Source organism: Cupressus sempervirens, chromosome 6, assembly GCF_028749045.1.
Source record: "Cupressus sempervirens isolate cs-2001-9-10 chromosome 6, ASM2874904v1, whole genome shotgun sequence".
In the NCBI taxonomy this organism is placed as follows: domain Eukaryota; kingdom Viridiplantae; phylum Streptophyta; class Pinopsida; order Cupressales; family Cupressaceae; genus Cupressus; species Cupressus sempervirens.
In genome coordinates this window covers 591,066,170-591,082,682 of record NC_143123.1, presented here as the reverse complement: position 1 = coordinate 591,082,682, position 16,513 = coordinate 591,066,170, and positions in this window count along the sequence as shown.

Genomic DNA, 16,513 nt, shown 5'->3' with positions numbered 1-16,513 from the left:
TTTGAAATGGAAACTTGAAGTTTTTTTTAAATTCCCAAAAATGAAGTGCTCCTAACTTTGCATGAATGCATCTAAAACCTTGATGTTGCAAGGATGCAAATGATTAGATTGGTTTAGTTTCACTTGTTAAAAGATTTTTTCTTTTTTGCAAATTTTTAATTTTTTAATGGATTTAAGTATGATTTGGGGGTTCATTTTAAGCACTAAAAAGAAGTGTGTATGATTTTGCTTCCTTAAAAAAAAAATGGCCAAGATCTCCCACAAGAAGAAGAAGAAGAAGTAGATGGAATAAGAAGAATATAGACAAGAAGAGGAAGAAGAATTCCAAGTGCTTTGTCCACCTATAAGCTTGAAAAATCTGCAAATACTATGAGATAGACTATGAGTTCCTTTGTCTTCTTCATGCTCATGTGGACCTACAAAACCAATTTATACAATCCTACCAATCACAAAAACAAGCAAAATTAGCCAAAATCATCAAATGACATACAAAACTTGACTAAAAAAGCTAATGAAGATGACCCATGTGGGGTCCCACCGGGCGTGCCAAAATGTATATGAGCAATGTTAGTATGCTAATAGAAACCAAATTTAAATAAAGCTTCTACAAACTAAACAAAATTCATAAACTTCAAGATAGACTAAGATGAGCTCTCAATTGAGAATATGAGCCATTAATGGACTCTCTCAATAAGAAGCTCTCTTGTTGAGTAGCTTTGTCTAAATAGATAGGATGTATGCTCAATATGCTTCCAAAGGCTTCAATGGATGATTGTGGATTTTTGGTGTGGATAGATGGCTTTAGTATGGATTTGGCTCTCAAAATAGCATTATAACTTTACTTCATGGATTGTGTTAAAATGACTTGGGAGAGGATTCCTTAAATAGGTAAAGGGCTTGAGGGATCAAGGGCTAGGATGCAAGGATGTGAAAAAGCTTATAGAAGGCTCAGATTGCATGAGAGGAGAGCACATGGATTGTGCTTCCTTACAACCAATCAGGGAGTGACACATGTCACATGGTGAGAGGATGGAGGAAAGGAGAAGGATGAGTCAAAAAAGGAGGCTCAAGGGATAAAATCTTCATAAAGACCCTCATAATGACTTGTAAGAGCAATAAAAGGGCTTGGAAGAGTCATTTATGGCTTAGTGGGCTTCATAAAGTTTTATGGTTGAGATATTTTGAGGGTGATGAGAGCAATTTCGACTTGGACTTGATTAGGAAGGTTTTAAGCTTGCTTAGGCTTATGCAAATGATTAGAGGATGGATTAGGATGGTTTAGGATTAGCTTAGGGATAGGCAAGTGGATGGCATTTAATGAGGGTGGGTGAAGGAGGAGATATTTGTTAACTTTGGCTTGGGTTAGTAAGTCTTAACCCATTTTTAGGGAATGTGACAAGGTTAGGAGGGGATTAGGATTAGGTTTAAAGACATCTTCTAGAAGATTCTAGACTTTGGATGAGGATAAAGACTTTCTAGAATAGTCTAGAATTTCCTAGGATGAGGATGAAGACTTTCTAGAAGAGTCTAGAACTTCTTAGGATGAGGATAAATTAGATTTTTAGGAAATAAATAAAGTTTTATTTATTTCAAGGGTTTGGGTTGAGGAGATATTTATTAAAACTTTTTTAATAAACATGAAGATTAATATTTAATCTTAATTAAATATTTTGAGTTGGGATTAGGGGTAGGAAATGATGGGATTAGCCTTTAATTAAAATTAAAGAAGTATTAGAAGATTTTGGAAGAGGTTAGTGGTCTTAAGGAAATTGGCCAAGTTTTGGGCAAAAAATAAATTTTTTATTTATTTTGAGTTTTTTTGGTCAATTTATTAATTAAATAATTAATAAATAAGGAAATAATGTTTAAATAAGATTTAAACATTTTTGGGAGGGATTCCTTAATTAAATATTTTTATTTAAGATAAAGGGATTTAATGGCATAAAAATAAATAAATTAATTAAATAATTAATTAATTAATAAATGATGATGTCATCAGAACTTTTTCAGAAAATAAAAATACTTTATTTTCTAAAGGTTTTTAGGTGTCTACAGATACAACTCATTTTGAAAAACATAGGAGTTAAGCATACTTGGAGATGCCATTTTTTTAATATAATTTAATACATTTTAGAAAATATCAGTATAGAACTTTGGAAGCAACAATAGTTAATCATTCATACAAAAATAGTAGGAAGTATAAAGGAAATTTCTCTTTAGACCATTGCATGACAAAAGAAGTTATACAATCATTCATGTCTCTCCCAAAAAGTCTATACTATCAATAGATCCATCACTATAACTCTGAGAAGACTTTTGGTCATCCAAGATATCAACATGAAATATTATGCATGCTTTTCTTTTTTTCTTTTTTCTTTTAATGCATTATGCCCAAATTTTTTTGACAAGAGGCATCAATTTTTGGCCGAGGTAGAACCTTTTGCATCGAGAAGTTTCTATTAACATTTCTCCATCTTTGAGACATGTCATCGGGGGTGGCAGTCTGAGTCTCCTAGTAACCATGGTTACAATAGAAAATAATATCAATAACATAAAAATCAAAATTGTAAATTATCTTGGTATTTTGGAACAAGTTGCAAACTTCTTAATTTTAGTGGACTAATTGCTCTGTTACAAATTAGAGACCAAATAAATGAATGCCAAAAATGAAAATGATTGTTTCAAATTTTAGTATTTTCGATCTTTAATAATGTTTTAACTTCTCAAATTAATCTCCCCCAAACACTGATTGAATTTCAAAAGAGCTGTATAAAAATACCAAAACATAGAAGGCTCTACAGAATTTTGTCAAAAACATGGTTTGACTGAGTCAAGGCAACATGACTTGTCATTGCTGGCTCAATTAGAAACATTACAAATATATTAAAATTGCACAATTCAAAAAAATCATCGAAAGCATTGCCTTATATTGGAGGGAGAATAATTGGAGCCTATAAAAATGATCTTTGGCTTCATTGAAAGTTTAGTGAATGGTTGGAGATCATCACTTTGTGTGCACATCACAATATTTAAAATGTCTACTAAGTTCTAATCCGAGTGAAGCTTGCAATTGAAATGTGTGAAACCAAATTACCAAATTTGACAACCTTAGCCAACATAATTTTTCCTATCACAAATTGCATGCTTATGGAATGGGGTATCAACATATGTCAAAGCATAATGGAAGGGGGTTTTTCTAAGGGAGCTTTCCTTTGTATATTGTAGTTGTCAATGTTTGATTAAATTAGCAATGTTGGCATCATCTCAGCATTGCCTATTTTAATATTCCTCCAATATTGGAACAAGTAAAATACTATGAAGTTAATTATAATTATTCATGTAGTTTGTCTTTTATAGTGGTTACTAAAATGAAGTGTGTGGATTATGTAAGGCATAGGGCAACAACAACATTTAGCTATTGGTTTGGCACTATGTTTTTCTCTATATTGGTGTTGTTTAGGATTTGTAACATTTATGTTGTAGTTTAGGATTTAGAAAATTGAAACTTAAACATCAATTGTAATGTCCATTAGCCTACATTAACTATTTTTCTTTTTTATTGGTAAGAGGCCAAAGTCATGATTCATTACTATTATGTGATGTGATTAATTATTATTATTTATTAAGTTTGTGGAGAGTTGAACCCAAGACCTCTTCAATAAGAGGCTCACAATTTATCATTGTGTTGTCGGCTCTTGCCTCTAGATTAACTATTATTATTTGTTAAGATTAATTATCATTATTTGTTAAGTTTGAGTAAATTTGAACCCAAGACCTCTCAGATAAGAGGCTCACAAGTTACCATTGTGGTATAGACTCTTGCCTGGGAGGAAGTTATATAGCTGATTTTTATATTTCAATGATATGTTGCTTCTTGAAATACAATGATTAAAGAATCTACATATACTAGAATGAATTATTTTAAAAAGTTTTAGAAACTTTGAAGCAAATACAAATGACAATCATGAAGTTCAATTTTGATAATCTTTGCTAACATCTTTTTTTGCCTTTGTCAAAATCTAAGTTTTGAATGAAGTTCAATTTTGATAACCTTTGCTAGCATCTTTTTTGCCTTTGTCAAAATCTAAGTTTGAATTAGGATATAAATATCTATTAATTCATTTGTAGAAAAAAATACAATTATTATAATATTGAAATCAATAGATATGCAAGATCTTTGATATACCTCGACAACGTCTGTAGTTTATGGTAAAGAAAAGATCTGACATAAATAAGAGAACACTTTTATATGGACAAATAAAAATACAATTTATATTGCAATTTTATCACCTGTTCATTATTTTTATAAAAATAATGCATGATAAAATTTATATTGATACCAAAAAGATATGGGTCAGATGGTGGTTGGCATAATGATATGTAATGAATTTTAGAAGCATTTAGAATGACAATAGATTAGAGACAATAGAATTCAAAATAAGAAATAGTAATTTGGAGAGCCACAAAGGAAGATATATAGGATCAAAAAGAATATTACATCAAGATAAGATCTATAATATTTGAGAACCACAAAGGAAGATATCAATATGATGAAAAAGAATATTGCATTTATATTCATAATATATTTATATTGACTCCTTTACTTACGTGCAACAAATATAACAATTGGTGGCAAGAGCTAAATTACAAACCTAACATAGGGTGCTAAATGCATAAATTTTATTTGATAAAATATAATTTATTGGTATTAGTAGCAGCCTAGACATCAATGTGGGAAGTCAAAATTCCAAGGATTATGAGTCATTTGTATAACTTTTTTATTCATTTTTCAAGTGTTTATATGACATGGGCACACATCTAAAATGTATGGATATTCTATTGAAAGACCTCAAGAGATTAAACAAAATTTGGCTAGTACTACCCTTAATCTAATGAGCTACAACAACTGCTTTTAATTTGTGAATTTGCAGCTTGAGTTTACTTCTTGAATGTTTCTAGAATGGACCAAGATATCTATCAAAATTCTGTAATGACTAAGAAGGAAAGAAATAGAGTAAATAAAATAATTGCAATAAGTGCAACAATCTATTAAATCCTTGTTAAATCCAAAATTTTCATCCACAAACACCTTACCTTCTTTTCTCTTATTATAGAATATATATTACTATACTTAACCATTGCACAAGTTTTGTTATTATGATTGGGGTCCTATCGATGGAAGCTTCCTTAAAAATAGACAGCTGAGATTATTTTTAACCAATATTTAAATGTAAGTGGTCTCATGAAATTTTAAGTGTATTTCATTCTCAGAGTTCAAGCTCCTCAATTTAAAGATTGTGTAATTGATAAAATATTCTTAAAAAGTTAAAAATATATTTTGTTTCTAATATTTTGATTTCAATAGGAATAAATTCTATAAATTGTTAATATATGGTTAAAATTTCTCTTAAGTTGATGGGGCAAGTGTTAGGTCTAAAAAGAGGGAAATGGGACCTCTTGCATCTAATAAACAAGAGATGCAATGCATCATAGTTCCTGCCTAACACATAATGGTTGTAGAGGTGTAGATGAGTGAGAATAAGGCTAAATAGTTCTAAACTAACATTGTGAATGCATTAATTTTTGCTAAAAAATGCACTTGTGATCTGATAGGATGGCTCATATTTTGTTGTTAAGTTCTCGTATTATATTATTATATCTTTGGGCATTTAAGCCCAAGAATAAGAGGCCAAAGTCCCTAATATGACACTAAGTACTTAATATCATACTACAATCAATACATATGCTTTGGAAAAATTTGCACCTTCAACATTGACAACTTAAAATATGTGCAATGAGGAAAGATATCCATATTAATATTTGAATTATAGAACTTGAAGAAGTGATGAAGCATTTTTTAATCATTAGCATTGGACAAAAACAACGATAAAGATAGAGATAGAGATAAATAGCAGTATAGAACAATAACGACATAGACATATATGCAGAGGAAAAAAGGATAGATAATATAGAGGAGGAAGAGGAAAACAAATAAAATAGTAAGATAGAGTGATACCAACATAAGTTGTGTGTTTGTGAGAGAGAGAGAATTAAATATAATTATTTTTCTTGATAAAATAAATAGTAAAAATAAAATTATGATTATAATAAAAAATTATAATATATTATATTTTAATTAATGAAACTAATAATTTAATTTTTATATTAAAACTCACATTTATATACAAAAAAATGAAATGTATTGAAATATAAAAATATTTTATAAGTAAAACTAATTGTTTAATTTTACACAATTAGAGAAGGTTTACTATTTAATGTTTTATATTTCTAAATTTTTCATAAAATTAAGTAATTTTTAATTATGAAATAATATCTATATAATTTAGTATGTACATTTGTAAATAATAAATAGATGTAATACATATAAATTTGATGTTGATGAATAAATATGATGTAATAAATAAGAAATAGAATATAACTATTTAATTTTAATACATAATTTATAAAAACTTAATAATAATTTATATATCTTTTACAATTGAATTATTTCTTTTTTATGGTTATTTCATTTAGTATTTTTTTAATATAAAATATAATTATTAATTTTAATATTAAAATATATATTTAAGTTTTAAATATATTTAAACTATATGATAAATTGTTTAAATAAAAAATATCAATAATAAATGATATAATTTATAAATCATAATGCTTATCAATTATAGATATTACAAACACTATTATAAAATATAATTAAAAATAATATTATTTAATTTATTTTTATAAAAGTAAAATAATAGTAATAATTTAACTACTTTTATTAAAAATTGAAGTTTTAAAAAAATTAAAAAATCAAATACAAAGATATAACTGTATTGAAATTATATATTATTAATGAAGGAAACTCTCTGCTCTGAAAGCAAAAATGTTTAAATTGAACATGAATCATGCAAGACTTCCAGGCTTGAAATGGAGGTAGCAAAATCGAAACAAGCAATCCAGGGATAGATGTGCAATTGAAATCAATAGGCGAGGAATTTTGAGTATAGACCGCAGCAAATCCCCTTACAAAGACAACAGAATAGCAGATGCGAAATTTGAAATCCCCGCAGCCAATCATTTCGCGACCTTGGAAAGACCAGCAGGAGCAGAGCTAAACCAATGTGGGAATGGCAGTCATCATGGTATGGTAGATAATCCAGTAGCTCCCTTTGATATCACAAGAGGATCGATAACTCGTGCCCTCCTCCCATTTTTTACCGTAGACCTTCTGGAAAACTGGTTATGAGTCTTTAACCTGATTAAATACGCACAGCCTAAGCCCCTTAAACCTATATCTTAATAGATAAACAACCGCTCATTGGACTTGGTCCCTTCGAAAGAGCCACAACTCTCGCCCGAGTCCCCTTCTTCATACACTCCCCCCCACCACAGGCATTCCAATAGTTCTCTGACACCTAACCCTAAGACAATTCCAGGATCGCCCCATTTGAATCCCCAGGACAAACCTGTTAGTATCACCATCAATGCTGTAGAAGATGCCTAGTCTGATTGTCATAAATATGGGGTTTTTGCAATTTGGAATGGCCCCTCTAAAGATTTCCTTCATTTAACGGAATGGCTGAAGGAAAATTTTCAGGAACAAGTAAGTATTTTTCATCACTCTGATAACACACTATATTTAAAATGTGAAGAAGAATGGGTTAAGAAAGAATTTATTTCTACTGCTGAATGTTTTTTCAATGGATACTATGTTAAATTTGTAGATTGGTTTCATAATTTTCATTTAGATTATGTTAAATGTATGATCCCCACATGGTTTACAATGGTTTCTCTCCCTCCGGAGTTGTGTGATATAGACATTATTTACTCTATTGGCTCTATGATTAGTGAAGTTATAGCCATTGATGCTTCCTTTTTTCACTGTAATAGTATTAAGATCCTTATTAATGTTAACATCAAACATCAGTTTGAATTTAAAAAGAAAATTGAAACTAGTAAAGCTAAATATGAAATTAAATTTCAAATATATAAAGGTAAAATAATGGACATCTTGAAATTTGATGATCTACATAAAATCGGACCCAAGATCCTTCCCCTGACCTCGAAATTTAGTTGCAAATTCCCAAGGTTAAGTTCTAGAATAAACAACAAAACTCGGGTGCAATGCAAGAAGTCCTTCCACTCTTTCAATTAGAAGGGATAGATTAATCACGAAGGGATGAGGATCCCAAAAAATAGCATCATTTCAGACATATCAGAGGAGTCATTCCTAGCTCCTAATTTGGATCTTAAAGAAAATACAAGGGGGGAGGAAAGATAGTAGTTCCTCAAAAAAATCAAAAAAACATAAGAAAAATGGAACTGATGCCAGCAGTAGGGGACAAGACATAATCATATCACAGCAATAGAACACTATGGAGGATGAGGCTGAGACAAGAGAAAACTCTGCCCCCTTACATAATGAAGAAATAGTTCATGATATAGAGCAAGGAACATGTTTAGACATTACCTTAACAAATTTGGAAAAGAAGGTAATGAGCACTAATGAAAAGGAATTGGGAGGTCCAGTCAATCTAACATCAAACCCAGATGTCATAGTAAGTCAAAGAGAGCAAGGTCAACAAAAAGAGATAATGAGGAATGACAAGGAAGACCTAGTTAAAATCATAAATAAGACACGATTTGAAGGAGAAATTGGTCATAACAAAGAATCATCTCATAAGATAGAAGAATTTCACAAAAGCAAAGAGGAATTTGGATCGGGATTAGTAAGTGCTCTAGATAAGCATGAGAACATGGATATTACAGAAGTGGAAAATGATCTCCTCTTTTCAACAAAAGAGACAGGAAGGGAGAAGGTTTCTCATATAGTAGAAGAACAGAGTCAGGGACTGCTTCCTCCTCTTATAGTGGCTAAAGTAGAATTATTGACTCCTAGTACTAAAGAACACATGGGAAGATCCAAATTTTGGTAGACCCCAGGGGATCATACTTCCTCTCCTTTCACTCTAAAGATGGACCAGATAGCTATGTGGGTTAAAGATATAACACTAGAAGAGGCAATTCTCACAGATGTGCTACACTTTCTAAGTCAAGATTCGATTCCCCCTTTTGAACAGGAAGATATAATTGAAGATGACAAGGAATTATAACAACTCTCAGAGGAACCTATCAAATGATTTAACTTTGACAGTATTGAGAACACTTTAGATGCTGATAAAGCAAAACTGATATAGAAATTTTTTAAGATAGGAGGAAAAGATTACATGGTAGAGGATCTCAGAAGGGACATTATTAGAATAGAAGTAGAGGATGAGATGTGGAGACAAACTTGTATACAGGGAAAGACATTAAGGGAAGGTCAAGATTTGTACATTACAGATATGGATCAGAATTATGGCAAAAACCAGAGGAAAGAGGAATTGGAAGAACTGGCAAATAAGTTCTATAGGGAACTGGAAAAGGAAGAACTCAATGACAATAGGAACTCCACATCAATTTCTCCTCAAGGTCAAATCACGACACAATAGGAATTTGGAATAAAGGTAAATTAGGAAGGAATAAGCTCACCAAGATATGGCAGAGTTAAAGGAAAGATAGGCATGAAAACCCTGAAGGAATTAAGAGAAGGTGAGGGACTATGCAAAGAACAGATAAAAATTGATAACCTATTCAACATAGGGAAGGTGAAGGGCCTTCCCAAGGCGCCATGAGGATCACTTCTTGGAATGCTAGGGCTCTTAACGCCCCTAGCAAAACAAGGTTATTAAAACAACATTTAAACAAATTTTTCTTAGAAATAATCATAATTCAAGAAACTAAACTGAATCTAGATGAGGGTTCAAAACTAGTTAGATCATTAGGAATTTGGCAGTCTATATTCATAGAAGTTAGGGGAGCTTCAGGGGGTTTAGGAATTTTATGGAATCCAAAATTAGTAGCAGTACTTTGTTTAGAACACAGTTATAATTGGTTGTGTGTTAATGTGCAAAGTTTGAAATCAGATCTGAAGTTTATTTTAGTGAATATATATGGCCTAGTCTGTCCTATTAGAAAATCGATAGTTTGGAACGAAGTAAGTTCTCTCTTCACAAAATATAAAGATAGTAGTATTGTCATAGGTGGGGACTTTAATACCATAATAAGTTTGGAAGAGAAGAGACGAGGATTACAACACCTCTCTCGTTCCTCCTTAGAATTCAAAATGTGGATTGGTAAACAGGATCTGATAGATATTCCTCTAAAGAATGGGACATTTACTTGGAACAATAGAAGACAGAACAATGATTTTATTGCAAAAAATTGGACAAGTTCTTCATCCGAGGCGATCGATTAGAAAGTAATCTTAACTACCAAGCCTCAATACTGCCATATGCAGGATCGGATCATTTCCTAATCTACTTGGAATTTTTAGAACCTCTGAAACTAGTCAGAAATCCTTTCAAATGTGAAAAAAAGTGGTTTCAGGATCCAAAGTTTCTAGAGAACATTAAGACTTGGTGGTCACAAGCTGACTTTGCAGGATCAAAGATGTTTATATTCATTTCCAAACTAAAGTTTATAAAAGAAAAGATGTTAGGTTGGAATAGACAACATTTCAATAATATATTCAAAGAAAAAATATTGATTAAAGAAAAATTGAAAACTCTTCATAATATCATTAAATGGGGTATGAATCATGAAAGCTACTCTCTAGAAAAAGAACTTCTCGCAAAGCTGGAAGACATTCACACCAAAGAAGAAATCTTTTGGAGGCAGAAATCTCGAGAAAAATGGTTGGATGAAGGGGATAGAAATAAAAAATTCTTCCATAAATCGTCAATATATAATAGAACCCAGAACAAAATTTCTAGTATCATCAATCAACAAGGTAGTCTCACAGACACCCCTTCAGAAATAGCGGAAACTTTAGTAGCACATTTTCAAAATCTATTGAATAATTACGAATACTCTAGTAAGGAGGCTCAGGCCAAAATGCTTAGATATATACCTAATCTTGTCACAACAAAAAATAACAACAATCTCAATAAACCCATCACATTAGAAGAGGTTTTTTTGGTGGTATTTAGTATGAATCCCAATAAATCCCTGGGACCTGATGGTTTGCAGGCCTTCTTCTTTCAAAAATGTTGGGACATTGTAGGAGAAGATCTTTGGAGAGCGATTGAAGGGTCAAGGAAGGGAGGTGCTTTATTATCTGAGATTAATTATTCCTTTTTTACTCTGGTTCCAAAAAAAGAATGCCCCGAACATCTGGGGGATTTTTGCCCAATTTCTCTTTGTAATACGATTTATAAAATCTATTCCAAAATTTTGGCTAATAGACTTAAGATCCTACTTCCAAAAGTGATATCCGAAGAGCAAATAGGATTTGTTCCTGGAAGATCTATTTTAAATGTGATTCTTACAATTTAGGAAACCATTCACTCGACCTTCAAAGACAAAGTGCCCTATATGTTTATGAAATTAGATATTCAAAAGGCTTATGATATGGTGGACTGGAAATTCCTATGCAAAGTCCTCCAGGCATTCGGCTTCTCCATACAATGGATTAATCTTATCTTCAAATTTATTTCGACCCCAAAAATTTCTATCCTAGTTAATGGTAGGCCTGAAGGTTTTTTTAGTATATCTAGAGGCATTAGACAAGGAGATCCATTATCTCCTTTCCTTTATATTATCATGGCAGAGGCGTTTGGTAGAGCAATATCTGCAACATATATGCAAAATGAGATATCAGGTATTATAGTAACTAGAAATATTCCAAATATCATGCATCAACAATATGCAGATGATACGATCTTGCCTGGCAAGAGTTCGGCTCATGAAGCCTTGGGGTTTAGGAAAATTATACAATCTTATATGGATGCCTCTGGGCAAAAAGTTAACAAAGATAAGTCAGATATCTTTATGCATACTAATCGTAGCCTGGAAGACAAGATTTGTAGTATCATGGGGTATAGAAAGGCGCAATTCCCATGTAAGTATTTGGGTATTTCCTTGGAAAAGGGCGTGAAATCAAATAAGATATGGATGGACACGATGGAAAAAATGGATGGTCGAATAGGGAGTTGGAAAGACAAATGGCTATCAAAGACTGGTAAAATTACTAAGATTAGATTGGTATTGTCAGCAATCCCCATTTTTCCATTGGCCTATCTTCCCCTCTCTAATGGTAAATCGTCGAGACTTGAATCCAAGCTAAGAAATTTCCTATGGAATGATAGGAATGATAAAAAGAGGCTAGCACTTGTCAAATGGGACGAATTATGTAAACCAAAGGAACTAGGTGGTTTAGGTATCAAGAAACCTCAATGGCAGAATGAAGCCCTAGGGGCCAAGCTTATATGGAGGTTATATATGGAACATAATCATAAATGGGCCAAGATCTTTTACCATAAATATCTTGATCCTTCTAATCCTTTGTCACTTTTCAGAATGAATAGACTTCCTAAAGGCTCTAAAAGTTGGAATTTTATGTCCAACTGTCATGAATTGATCAACAAATTTTTAACATGGGACGTAGGGCTGGGGGATAAAGCTTTGTTTTGGGAAAACTCCTGGGATGGGTTACCCCCAATTCCTTCATCTCTATGTCATGACAGACTCAAAAGGATCTTATCATCAGTATGGGGTGATAAAGTCAAAGATTACAAACTTAGGTATGAATCGAAAGGTATCCAAAAATGGAGATGGCGTTAGGTAGAAGGACTCGGTTTAGACCCTAATTTAATGAATGCCTTTGAGAAGATTTTGTCAAAAAGAAGTATTAAACAATCTAAAAGACCAAACTATCTAATCTGGGCAGGTTCAAAGGATGGTAGATATAGTGTGAAACAAGGATACAAGGCTTTAGTCAATGCCCAGGGTTGGAAGAGCATGGAAATCCTGCTCAAACTATGTTGGGATTCTGCATGTCTTCCAAAAGCTAGTCTATGTTTATGGCTTTCAATCCAGAATAGAGTGTTAATGACTGATAGATTATATAGATTCGATTTGATTGGTCCTTCTTGGTGTGTTTTATGTAAAAATAGTAATGAGGATGCAAATCATTTATTTTATAAATGCCCTTATGCACAATCCTGTTGGGAATGGCTTAGATCTAGACTATCATGGTCATCACCAATGCCTTACTCGTTCCAAGCATTTATTCTTTCATGGCCTACACATCTAGATTATGGAGTGTATTCAAAACTTTGGAACATTAGCCCTTCGATCATTGTGTGGGAATTATGGAAGGAAAGAAACGGGCGAGTTCTCCAAGATAAGGCTCTAGGTTTAGAGAGATTTCTCTTGAAATTAGAAAGCACTATTGTGGAAATGTTGAATTCTCATCTCCAAAAATCTATTAAAGAAAAGAAGGATCCTTTTCTTGGTGGGATGGTGTTATGAAAAAGAATTAGCCTAACATTATTAATCCACCCTTTGTTTATCAAAAAAAAATAGTGAGGCATGAAACAAGTGTAAATGGGAGCCTCTACCCTGTGGCTAGTTTAAATTAAACTTTGACGGTGCGGCAAGGGGTAATCCAAGAATATCTGGTATTGGGTGCATAGTTAATGATGATGGTGGAAAATAGATAGGCAAATTAGTGTCTCCCATACCGCCTACCACCAATAATATGGCAGAATTGGAAGTAACACATAAAGGTATTCAACTCTGTATTTCCCTAGGGATTTCCAAAGTCATCATAGAAGGAGATTCCCACATCATCCTAAATGCCTTAAGGAAATGAGAAACACCAAATTGGAGTTTGAATGCTAAACTCAAGGAAGTTCTGCTCCTCCTTGATAGTTTTGAAGAATATCGATTTGATCATATATTTCGAGAAGGCAATAGAATAGTAGATAGATTAGCTAATAGGGGTGCAGATGGCGAATCTCTATTAGAAATAGATAAAGAGAAGGTTTCATAGATTTACGCTAGGTAGAGACCCTATAGATTATGAATCTTGAATACTAATGGTGGAATCCCTATTAGAAGATTGGTTTATAGGGTTCAGTTTTGTGATATGTGGTATCAACCCTTACCCTTTCCTACCCCAACTGTGAACATAAATAATAAAGGAAATTTCTGAGGTTTTGGCTCTGAAGAGCTTGGTAATAAGGCAATCATTGATTGGCATTTAACAGGCCTGAGTCACAGATCATGGCACCACCACTTGGAGTTTAGATAGGTGACCGAGGACTATCCCATGACTTGTTATAATGGAATCTAGCCCATGCCAGGACGGTAATTATTAACAGGACTGTAAGGCAGCTTCGGTGAGATCATAACAGTGAACATTAGCTGTCTTCATTCCTCGTTTTAAAGCAGAGCTTTTGGTGTGAAGACGAGCTTTCAAGTCTGCAACAGGAGCCAATGCCGCCCATCTAATGGAGTCCAACGTATATGTGTATCACACCTCGGAGACCTACACAATGGTGTTTCTGGGGAAAGTGACTCTTGAAAGATGGAGTAGAGTGCTTAGGAAAACCGATGATCTCACTAGATTTGTGATAAGCCAGGCCATAGGAGAGGGAGTCTTCGACTATAGCGCAACTTGGCAAACTAACAGCTGCATTATTGGATCTTTCATTGGGATTGTGGCGAGAGCTAAGGTGGACCGAAAGGTCATTATTAAGCTTTGCCTAGAAATTTTTAGCCCATTATGGAGGAAAGGTTTGGAGAGGGCGGTTCTCAATATAGATGACAAAATGTGGATTCCACTCCCCGAAAGGTATATGAGTCACCCGCCTGGTTCAGCCAACCTAGAGATAGCTCCTCGGTGACAAGCCTTGGGGATAAGGGAAGCTCTAGTTTTTTACCAACAATGGCCTTACATGGAGGCAAGTTTTTAGTTCTTACTTTGATGGAGGAAGATAGTGGCAGATGAGAGTAAGGAGTGGCTCACTAGATATCTAACGATGTTCAATGCCTTCATAAAACCGGGGGTGAATTTTGACAATCTCAATACGCTAGAACTCAACATCCTGAACTCTGAAAAATCAAGCCGGATAAAGCTAAGCTTCGAGCTACCTCCAAACACCGAGATTGACAACTCTAAAGTTATCCTAGAGGTCATACTGGTAACCTGGAAGTAGTAGAAAGGGTTCTGGGTCCAGTAAATTTTGTAATATGTAAGAAGGCTATAGACACACAGACTATGTTTGGTATTATTTTCTCGCTATGTAAATATAGTATAGTATGATGAAAATACTATAGAATACTCGTAGATTTTGGCCTGATTTAGGTAGATTATATCACATGTAAGAATAGAGATTTTACATAAGAAGTATGTTATTCTATAAGGTGGCCTGCACTGTTCTTGATAGGCTTTCGTTACAGTATGTAATGATCAATATAAAACTATGTTCATTTGGTTTTAATATCATTCTATAGGAAAATCATTAGGCAAAATGGCTTTGGGCATTTTTAACTACTGAAACTATTCAAATATTACCAATGCTAAGTGTATGATCTAGATGATGGTTTTCTTCTTTCAATTTGACCCTATGACACTATGTCGGGCTCCTTTTCTTGTTTTTGGTAGTGGGTTTTTTTTTTTTCTGATGTAGGATTCACCAAATACCTCAGATAAAAGTATATTAATGGTATCATGATAATACAAACTAACCTCTGGTTTAACCTAAATGGACCATGTTTTAAATAAGGAAGGTTGTATGGTGATCTTGGTCAATAAGGTGAAAGGATTGCATTTGTTTTTTTGAAGGTGATTCTATCACGGGATGTTAGCTTTTACAAAAGTGAAATTATATTATAGGATTTTCAGGATGATGTTTTTAATTCTCACTTGATATATGTCGAAATACATAATTAATGGTAATGTCTGTAGACTATGTTTAGAAGTAGTATCTCACATAGTGGATATAGTATAGCTGCCCAGGTGATATTACTGGAAATATGCAGGTGAAATCATGAGTATGATCAGACTTTTTATATAAAGTGTTTTGTTTGCGAAATAACTTGGTCTTATATTTTTAAATGGTTCTCTTTCCTATTTGCAGAGCCTTTTACAATCTCTTGTTTTTTAGCTTACATATTAAAGTTAAAAGAATTGCATTAGGTAACATGGATTTGGTGTCTTTATTTAAGATGGATGACTACAGCATCTGTACCAAAAATTTAATTGGTCACTGTGTGCTCTGGGTTTTGGTTTTACCTATTTAATCTGATTCCTCTAATTGGTAACAGAGTCATCATTTCCTAAGATATGGGTACATAATGGCATTTTGATTTTCTCCTACATGGCCTTAGATTTGAACAAGGAAGAGTGAAAGGAGCTCTTGGTCAGAGAGATGTATGGCAAGTATTTGGGAAAGGAAGGTGGTTAAGTTACACGATGTCAGATTTTTATTATAGGAATTTAAATTCTCAATAGGTTTACCAGTTAGTGCGCTTGTTTCTATCTGATTGATTTTGGCTTGTTAAGTATTTTCGTTCCACTTCTGCTGTCGATAGGTGATTTGAGCATTGCAATATTGTGTAATCAAACATCGATTTTGGTGTCCACATTAGGAGGGAACCTATTTGATCGAGACTCCTTTCA